At 36.3% G+C, this 10,001-nt stretch overlaps 1 pseudogene; it reads left to right on the top strand.

Moving 5' to 3' along the window:
- Positions 1–2,334: 2,334 nt before the first annotated feature.
- Positions 2,335–7,136, top strand: LOC141827135 (uncharacterized; annotated as a pseudogene).
- Positions 7,137–10,001: the final 2,865 nt, after the last annotated feature.

Genomic DNA, 10,001 nt, shown 5'->3' with positions numbered 1-10,001 from the left:
ATCCTTCTTCCAAGATTTCCTTGGAGAAGGGATTTTTATGCAGCTTCACAGGTGGAGCTGCAGGAGAAATCATAGGGGCCTTGCCCTTACGATCCTCACGACGATCTCCTCCCGCGTAGGATCCTTACGAATCTGCTTCAGTAGAGGCCCCACCTTGGTTGGTGGAACCTACCGGGAGCAAGACTTCCTCTATCGGAGAAGGTCTCCGAGTTCCAAATGGAATGTTGGCAGCAGGTGCATGAGGAGGCGGCGAAGGAAAGCGGTCCGCCATCGTAGCCAAAACATCTTGGATGGCCAAGCGAAGCTCTTCAGGTGGGACGGCGCAAGGGACCCTGGGGCAGGGGGCCGCAGGGTTGGGTTCCTCCTCCGGCTCACGGTTGTCGGTGGTACATCTGGTGGTAACCATTGCGTCGTTTAGCTCAGATTTCCCATAGACGGCGCCAATTTGTTCCGGTCAAAAATCGACGACAGTCAACCCACCGGTCAAGAAGATGCCACCTCAACCGATGCGGGCCAGGGTAGGAGGGAGACCTGCGAGATGAGCACGAACGAACGGATTAGCTGGCGCTGGGGGATCCCGGCGGGCCACTCCGACGCTCAAGTCAGTCTTCCGGAGAAGAAAGTAGTAGTGGAAAGAACAGTAGTAGTAGTTAGAATGCAAGAGATTGGATATGTCATTAATACCTGCGTACGAGATAATATACCTTCGAAGAGAACATTCCATCTGACAGAAGGGACAGGCTGTGGTGGTATCCGGGAAGACCAAGCCTGGACATGTCTGACATCTGCACCAGTAGGGTGGCATCTAGGAAACAGGAGAGATACTCCTATAATTGAACTGCGGCGAGATGCCATACGTCACCTTTATCGTTTAGTTGTAAGTGGGAAGGTGGCCGCAGGGACAAGCTGAGACATGGAGACGTGGGAGCAGCCTTCCCCTGTACGGTCGTTCGCACGCTTGGCTGTCTGTTTGTAGCTGAGTGTTAGCAAGACTTGGGCATAAGTGGATGTCGGAGTGGGAAAGGTACCCGGGACCAGTGAGGACTGGGTTTAGCTGGGTGGCATGGAATAGAGTAAGTAGCGGGGAGGCCCGGGTAGACTGAACATCATGCATATGTCGAGTATAAGCGCTCGGACAATGGGGCTTACTAGAGAATAACCATGAAAGGTATTGACCCAGTATATGATAGCCGAGTGAGACAGATGTCGGGTCTAAGCCTACTGAGGTGTGCCCGGGAGACGGCCTACGGGAGCGGAGCGGGCCTAGGACCGACCGAGGGCCTCCTGTCCCGGGCAAGAGAGGTAAAGGCCCAATCTGGCCGGGCATGAAAGTAGTAACCTCTAGCTTGGCAAGCCAAGTATTGTGGCGGGATAGCCGGGCAAGATGCCCGGTCAAGCCAAGTGGGAAGGGTTGAGCTAATCAGAATGAATTGTATTAGGAGTTGCCCGGGAGGCACTCCGGCAATGAGGGGCACACTCAGGCTGGGTTGTAGCTATTTTATCCCGGAAAGACCGATGAAAGGCCGGTGCTGGCCGGGTAAGATAATGTCGGGGCTTACTGCAATAATCATCTGGTCGAGGAGACCGAGCACCGGGTCCCTTGGCTCGGGTAAATTCCTTGGGGCCCTTTGGGTCACAGGCCCTGGGGGGCCAGGATCGTGGACCCCAGGCCGGCCAAATAGGGCCAGATATTGACCTTCTCGGCCACGTAGGACCAGGCAAGACTTTCAGGACCGTGGACCCCGGGGCCAGCCAGATAAAGCGAACTATTGACTTTCCTGGCCACACGAGACCGAGCAAGACCTACCGCATCAATGATGGAGAAGAACATGAACCACCGACCTCGCACCACCTGAACCAGAAACCGGAAGAGCTCCAGTTTCAAGCCGTCGCCGGCGGAAGAGGCGGCGCAGCCACCGGACACTCCCATCTTCCCCTGTTTTATGCTCTGTTATGCAGTTCTTAAACTATTTCTAGATTCCAGACAAGGATTTAGAAAAAGAGATTGGCGTTGATATATTTTAATTTAATTTAATTAAAAAATTGAGCAATAGTTTGTTTAAAATACTTTGTGAATTTTATTTGTTAATATATTTTAATTTTCCATTGATTTAAGATTCTTACAATGTGAATGGAATGAAGGATGGAAGTAGAAAGTTCATGCCTCATGCAAGGGATCTAATTGTCTTCTTGTCTTGATCACAATATTAATCCCATCTAAAAGTTTCTTTTTATATAAAAAAATAAAATTAAAAAAAAAATTATATAAATATGCCAATAAACCAAGTCCTTCCCTAATATTAAAATTATGTGCTTTCCATGATGAACAAATCAATGAGGTGATTTGATTTGATGTTATATTATTGTGTGAATAATGACTCATAAGTAGAGCAGTGAGACTTCATCAAGAAACCAAACAGAAAGGAAGTTGGCAATCTTCCATATCAATCTCTTCAACAAACAAACAAATAAAATTTTAAAATTTTCTTCATCGAACAGTTTGAATTTCTATCAAGCAACACAAAAAAAAAAGTATTTTCAAACCGAGCTCGACTGACTTAAACTGGCCTGTTCAATCACACAAATACAAATATTTATGCTCGAACTGGATTCAAAAACCTGCAACAACTGCTGTAACTAACACTCGATCAGGGTTATGCAAACCTCATGAACATTTTATAGAGTGAAGAATCAAATTTACAGACAGTGGAATTGAAGTAGTTTCGATCCAACCTCGATCATTAAATTCATAACGGTGTTGTTTGTCATAAAATAACTAGAGCACATCCATAGTACAGCTGAAAGTATTAATTACTTCGAGAGTGCAGAGGCTAATTAGGCAAGAACTTTTGTATATTCTTGAATTTTTAAAAGGTGCTCATTGATTAAGAAAACAAAATGAGATGATTTCCTAATTTAGAAGAATGGAATTGTTTTAATCATGAGAAAAATGCTTCAAATTCCACTAGTTTTAGTGTGTTTAGAGAAGAATGCAGTTTCTTTTCCAACAGAAGCATAAAATCTTGTATCAAGAGAACTTACTGTGCTGGAACAAGAGGGGTGTAGGCAATATTTGGTGTATGATTGTCCCACTAGAGGGGTCAACATTCATGGACCAAAGGACACAATAAGCTGGTTTTCTGATCATGGGGTTAAGCTTAAGGTTTTATTTAGAAATATCTACTCTATGATCTCCATATTTGGTGTATGATTGTCATTGTTAAGACAGTTCTATTCTTTTTATTACAATAAAGTTCAGGCAAAAGATGATGGAAGAGTTTTCCCCATCCCCATTAGCAACAACTCGTCATCTATTGTAGATTGCCTTCTCAACGAAGCAAAGAGGCATGGAGGTATTCTTTTCTTTACCAATGAAGATGTGGCATCTGATACCTTTTCTAAAATGATCGCATGCACTTATTCTTTTCTTGGTAATATGTTTTCATACTCAACTAACTTGGATCATTTTAGTCATTCCTTGCTTTTACATATGTAGCTAGCAAATTGATGAGATCTTCAAGTAGTTGAAGGAAACCATAGTCATTTGGGTTTTGTCATTCTTTCTCCCTACCTCTTATTTCCTTCTCTTTCTCTTTCTGTTCTCTTATTTTGAAGAAATTAAAATAAGATTTTCCTCATTATCTTCTCAGACAACCTAATCCTTCTCATGTTGTGGCTCCTTATATCATGCCTTCCTCTATCTTTCTGGTTACCCATTGTTTTGCTCTTCTCATTTGGAAACATGTATGAGAATGGTCTCTGCATGCTAGAGACTTTTCTATCCCTACAACAAGGTATGATCTTTTTTTCATCTAATTATTAATTGGATATTTGTAATATTTTAAAAATTATGTTCAAAGCTAGAATCATTTACATATAAACAAATAAAATTGTTCAATGAATTTTGGTAAATTATAATTTGCTTTAATTCTTCACTAATTTTATAAGTTAAATTTGTCATACCTTTATTTATTAATTTAACTTGTACATACATTAGTTAATTGTTATGTTTCTCACTTTTTGTGAATGCATCTTAATGATTCTTTTTCTGCATTCTTTGAAATAGAATTTTCTTTTTTAAGTTGTACTACAGATGGGAAAAATAATTTTGGAGGTGTTTTTATGTGATAGTGGGCAATTTCTTCTAAAGGTGGATAAAAGAACAATGGATCTAGTTGAACACTTTAATGCTGATTATGTATTAATGGCCATTGGAAACAGTCGACAGGTTTGTAATTTGTAATTTTATACATATTTTTTTCTTTGTATGTAAAAACTAGACTTCTGTGATACATGATATTAGTAGTTCTTTAACATGGCTACAAAATTACTGTCCAACTTGGTCATTCTATAATCGACCCAATTCCCATCCTATTCACCTTTAAAGTTGAGGATACGGAATTATCAAGTTTGTCAAGGGTACTTATACATGGAGTCTTTTAATAGTATTTTTTTGTCGTAAAGGTTATCTTTGGGAAATTTATTTTGCAAGCAAAGGTAATTCTATTTATTTCCAAATTCAATATACCATCATTTATTGTCTTAGTTTGTCTGAAAATATGAACTATTTACTACACAATGGACTTGAATTTTAAAATATTTAATAGTTTCTATGTTGTTCATTAGTCTATACACATAATTTAAAGGGACTCAGATGATGAGCTAGAGAGATATCTCATCTTTCCATTGTCTTTCTCAAAGCATATCTCAAATACTTTAGTATCATATCATGCAATTTAAGTATCAAAATCTTCCATGCTGCAAGTATTAGTACAGTTTGGTTATCACAGAAGTTTTCTATTGTGTAACCTCAGGATTTTGAGCAAATAGTTCATTGCCCACTCTGTAAATTTTATGATCTTTTCTTTAAGTGGGTATCATTTCTTCAATAGTGTACCTTTAAGGTTCTCGATCTAGTTTAGTAGTCCTTTTTTCTTGACTGTGAGAAAAGTAATCAGATAATCCTCTATTCTCGGTGGTTTAACAGGAAGGTGCAAGATAGGAATCCTCCATCCTATTCATCCTGTTTAATGGTCTCATGTCAAATTTCATCATCAACTATTTAAACATCTACAAAATATCCTCCACTAAGAAATCCTCCATCCTATTCATCCTGTCTCAGGGTCGCATGATGATTTCATCATGCACTATTTAAAATTCTACAAATATCCTATAATAATATCAATTTACAATATGAAACCACTATGTTCAAGTTTACAAACTTATGCATCGTGTAACATGATGGTTGTTTTTCTTAGCCCTTCAAGGACTTCACGTTTTTCTATATTCTATTACTAGGTCACATTTCTTAAAGTTAAAGCAATGTTGAAACTGAAAAATATCTCGAAGAACTTGCCGGAATATACATAGGCATGTAGTATGGCTATTTTACATATCAATTTGTTTTTACTATATTCCAAAATAATATATGGCTTATGTAGGTTGGACCTATGCTAGTGACCAATTGGGGCTTTAGCGGGCCTGTGATTCTTTGCTTATCTGCTTGGGGAGCTCGCGAATAGTTTCTATCTGAATATTTGGGTAACAATTATCTTAAATCTCATAATGACTAATTCTTAGTTTATTCTTAGGTAACAATTTCATAAAAATTCAATGTCTTCTTTGTATATGCCCGATAGCTTTAAAGGGAACCTTTTTATAATTCATGCTTTTAAATTGACTTAATTAAGAACTTGTAATAAACCAACAAAGTACAAATGATAGTAACTACAACTACCAAAAGAATGAATGAATGGATGTGCAGAGCATGCAATATAGTAAGATTTTGTGCATGTATCATAGATAACGGATATACTGAGTAATTCTAGTACATTTGCTAAGTAATCCACACATGTTGTAATGTTTTGCAATTTCAATGGACAAATGCCTTCCGTATACCTTATACCACTTTTTTTTTTGTACATTATCAGACAATAGATGCACTAACTAACTACGTGTACATTATCTCAAGGATTTCAATACTTGTTTGCTTCTTTGTTGAAAGCATGTTCATTTTTGTCAATCCTACACAAGAATGCTTATGGTAGACTTTATACTTGACATCCATTTAGAAGATGCAAAGCACATCCTTTTCCAGCATAAAGACTAGCTTGCAGTTTGATTTCTTTCCTCAACTCTTATATTTCGGTTCTAAATCCGCTATTATTTGGCTAGTAATTAACTATTTTCTTACTATTATTCATCTCTAGGAAAAATTTCTTTTTCATGTTTACCAAATTGCAAATTTGAGTGTGAATGTTTATGAAAGATTGTTGAAACTTAAAAGAGTTAACGATGAAGAATTACAATGATGGGTTGGAATGAAAAGAATATTAGAAAATTGTGTTATAAGTGTTTTTGAGCCTAACCATTTGGAATTTCTAAACTTCTTTTAACATTTTGAATCTATAATGATATCTTTTTTACTTCAAAACTATTTGGATCAGGACTAAAAGTGCAATTTTGTTCTCCAGCTCGTAAATGCGTTATCAATGTTTTCATTGTTGAGCTTATGACCATGCTTGTTTATTACAGAAAACTAAGGTGTCCAATTCATTTCCTTCACAGTTCGATTTGGTAAAATGATTTTGGAGATATTCATTGGAACGTGAGGTTACATTTACTTTGTTTGTTTCACTTAAATTTTGCGACTCTCATACTTCTGAACCAACTTAGTCATCTCTTTTAAGGGTTTGGATGCAGACACATTATGGGCCTCGATTTTGAACAACCATTTGACTTCCTTAGCTCTACTTCTAACGCAATGCCCATTTAAAATAGTGGGGAAAAGTATTCAACTTTAGGTTTTCAATTTGAGTATCGCTTCTTGAACTGTCTAAAATTTGATTAAATTTACCTTGTTTATTCTGTCTCCCACATCTTAAGGGTCAATTCAAAGATGAATTTGTCACGATCGGAGGCATCCCACTCTTTGAGGTTTGTGATCTTGTCCACGACCAATCAAAGGGTGAGTAAATTCTCATTATCTTTAACTCATCACTTTCTCCTATTCTTATATTGTGATGTAGATATCACTAAACACCATGGAAAGCAAAGTAACACTGAATTTATTTTTTGTGGGTGGGGTAATCTATGGTTTTCCTATTACTTTGTACTTTATTCGTCGGATAGCATGATTCGAAATCAACTTTTTTTGTAGATACTAAATATATAGATGGGATTACCAGCAGATTCAACTTTCAGGTATTGTTTATGTACATAGTGAAAGAATTTGTAAATTCCTAAACTGTATAAGTTCTATAAACCAAATAAGAACTTGAATAATTGGAAATACAAATAAAATAAGGATCTAGTTTCAACGAAACATGGTTTAACATATAAAATATGTAAATAATGATAAGGAACCTGATTGGAGAGCTATTGTCCTTGTCCTATAGCGTTAATTACTCAATCCCTGTGGAAGAAGATGGAGCAGAAGCAAGAGGGTGGTCTTCCAAGGGAATTAGGGTGACGACGTTGTAAAACCTTCGTCAATGGGAAACGAAGGCATGAACATCAGTTAAAACCCTAAACCCTCAGGGACCAAACCCTATATATAGAAATCCGATCCATTATCAGCCCATAGATAATAACAGATCGGGCTAACGAGTTCTATATATTTAATCCGATAATTCAAAACCTGATAAACCTTAGTTAGATCACTTAAATGGGTTCGATTTGTATCTCATATATATAAATTACAATTAAGCCCACCTTAAGAGATTAAATCCAACAATCTCCCACTTAGGCTACATGTGATGTGTATATGATATATGATTATAACTTTAGTTGATTTCAAACTCTATGGGTATAAAAATACCCCTATAAACAATCTAGTCCATTAACTTCATTAATATAAGACTAAAGAGGTCATAACTACTATATATGTCTGTAACAAGCCCCAACAATAATTACAATAGCAATGTCATTAATGATATAAATCAAGATATGGATATATAGTATGAAAATTACATGAAATGCGATCAGTACATGTCAATTTTCAATTGATCCTGAATGACCCAAAAGGGTCTGATCATATTTACAAATATTTTATGCTAAACTGCAACAGTATCATAATCAAAACCTTATGATTCCAAAAGGAATCTGTATCATATTTACAAACACCAAATGTTAAATTGCAATAGCAAATCATAATACTTTATTTCAGAGTGTCAAACAAACATATAAATACCCATTAATATTTTAAACTTTAAGTATGTACAATAATCAAAATAAAATATTTATCTTTATTAACAAATATAGAGCAATAAAATATATATAGATTCCCACTAGATGAACTCTTCTTCCATAAGGAGAACTCCTTTATCCACAACATGCACATGAAACACCTTGGGCACCAAGCCCTTGGTGAGTGGATCTGCTAACATGAAATCTGTACTGATATGCTCTATCATCACTTGATGACTTTGAAGACTTTCTTTAACCGCTAGAAATTTGATGTCGATGTGCTTGGACTTCAATGAACTGTGGTTGTTCTTGGTATAAAGTTCTGAGACTTTATTATCATAGTTGATCCTCAATATGTCATCTACATACATGACAAGTATGACAAACTTGCTCCCACTGAACTTGACATATATGCATTGATCAACAAGATTTTCTCTAAATCCAAATGAGATGACCACTTGATCAAATTTTTGGTACCATTGATAGGATATCTGTTTTAAACCATAAATGGACTTTTTTAATCTACATACTAGGTGCTTTGAATCTTTAGACTCAAAGTTCTCTAGTTGCACCATATATATAGACTCCTCAATGTCTCCATTGAGAAATGTAGTTTTTACATCCATCTGATGTAGCTTCAAATCAAAATGAGCTACAAGTGTCATGATTACCCTAAGAGAGTCTTTCGTCGATACAAGTGAGAAAGTCTCCTTGTAATCAATGTCTTCCTTTTGAGTGAATCCCTTGGCAACAAAACGAGCCTTATACTTTTCAACATTATCCCTTGAATCCCGCTTGGTTTTAAATATCCACTTACAACCAACGGATTTTGTACCTTCGAACAATTCAATAAGTTCCTAAATGTTATTGTCTGCCATAGACTTCAACTCGTCTTGTATGACGTTAATCCACCTTTCAGGATTAAGGCATCGTTTGACTTCTTGGAAAGATATAGGATCACTTTCCAATCCAATGCCAATCATCCTCTTAGAGATAAACATAATCACGAGACATCGTGAATCTCCGTTTCCTCGTAGATCGCCTTAAAGGTAGTTGTTCTTGAGATGGTTGAGGTATGTGCTCATCAATATGCGACAATATCTCACTTTGAGTGGAGGGATCCTTCAACTGCATTGGGTTTATATCCGCATATACAAATTACAATTAAGTACATCTTAAGAGATTAAATCCAACACATGGAAGTATTCTACTGAAGAACATATCAATTTAGCTATCAACATTATGGTGTTGCTAATTGTGTTTGCAACCTTTTGTTTACTATGACTAATTGACAAAAAAAAGTGAACAATCAAGAAAGTGTGTTTTGTAAATTGCCCTTGAGAGTTGAATCAATCAAAATCAGTCCAAATGAAATGCTACTACTCCAACTAGTTTAGGCGAAATCTTGTTCTAGATAACCTTTGCACAAAAGCTCATTTGCACATAAATTTTTATAAAAATATTGTTTGTTTAATTGGTATAAATTAAATTCAATTTTTCTTAAAAAATATTTTTATTCTTATTTTTAATAGGGCTACAAAATTGCTATCTAGCTTGGGCATTCTATAATCCACCTAGTTTCTAGTCTATTCACCTTTAAAGTTGAGAATGCAGAACTATCAAGTTTGCTAAGGGTACTTATAAATGAAACCTTTAGTGGTATTTATTTTGTGGTAAGGTTATCTTTAGGAATTATTTTGTAGGTAAAGGTAGTTCTATTTATTTCCAATTTAATATACCATCATTTCATCATTGTCTTAGTTTGTCTGATAATATGAATTATTTCCTACACAATGGGCTTGAATTTTAAATAT

The sequence above is a fragment of the Curcuma longa genome, chromosome 1 (assembly GCF_044706935.1).
Source record: "Curcuma longa cultivar G26 ecotype Majalengka, Jawa Barat chromosome 1, ITB_CL_G26_1.1, whole genome shotgun sequence".
Lineage (NCBI taxonomy): Eukaryota > Viridiplantae > Streptophyta > Magnoliopsida > Zingiberales > Zingiberaceae > Curcuma > Curcuma longa.
This window is presented reverse-complemented; position numbering and strand designations above follow the sequence as displayed.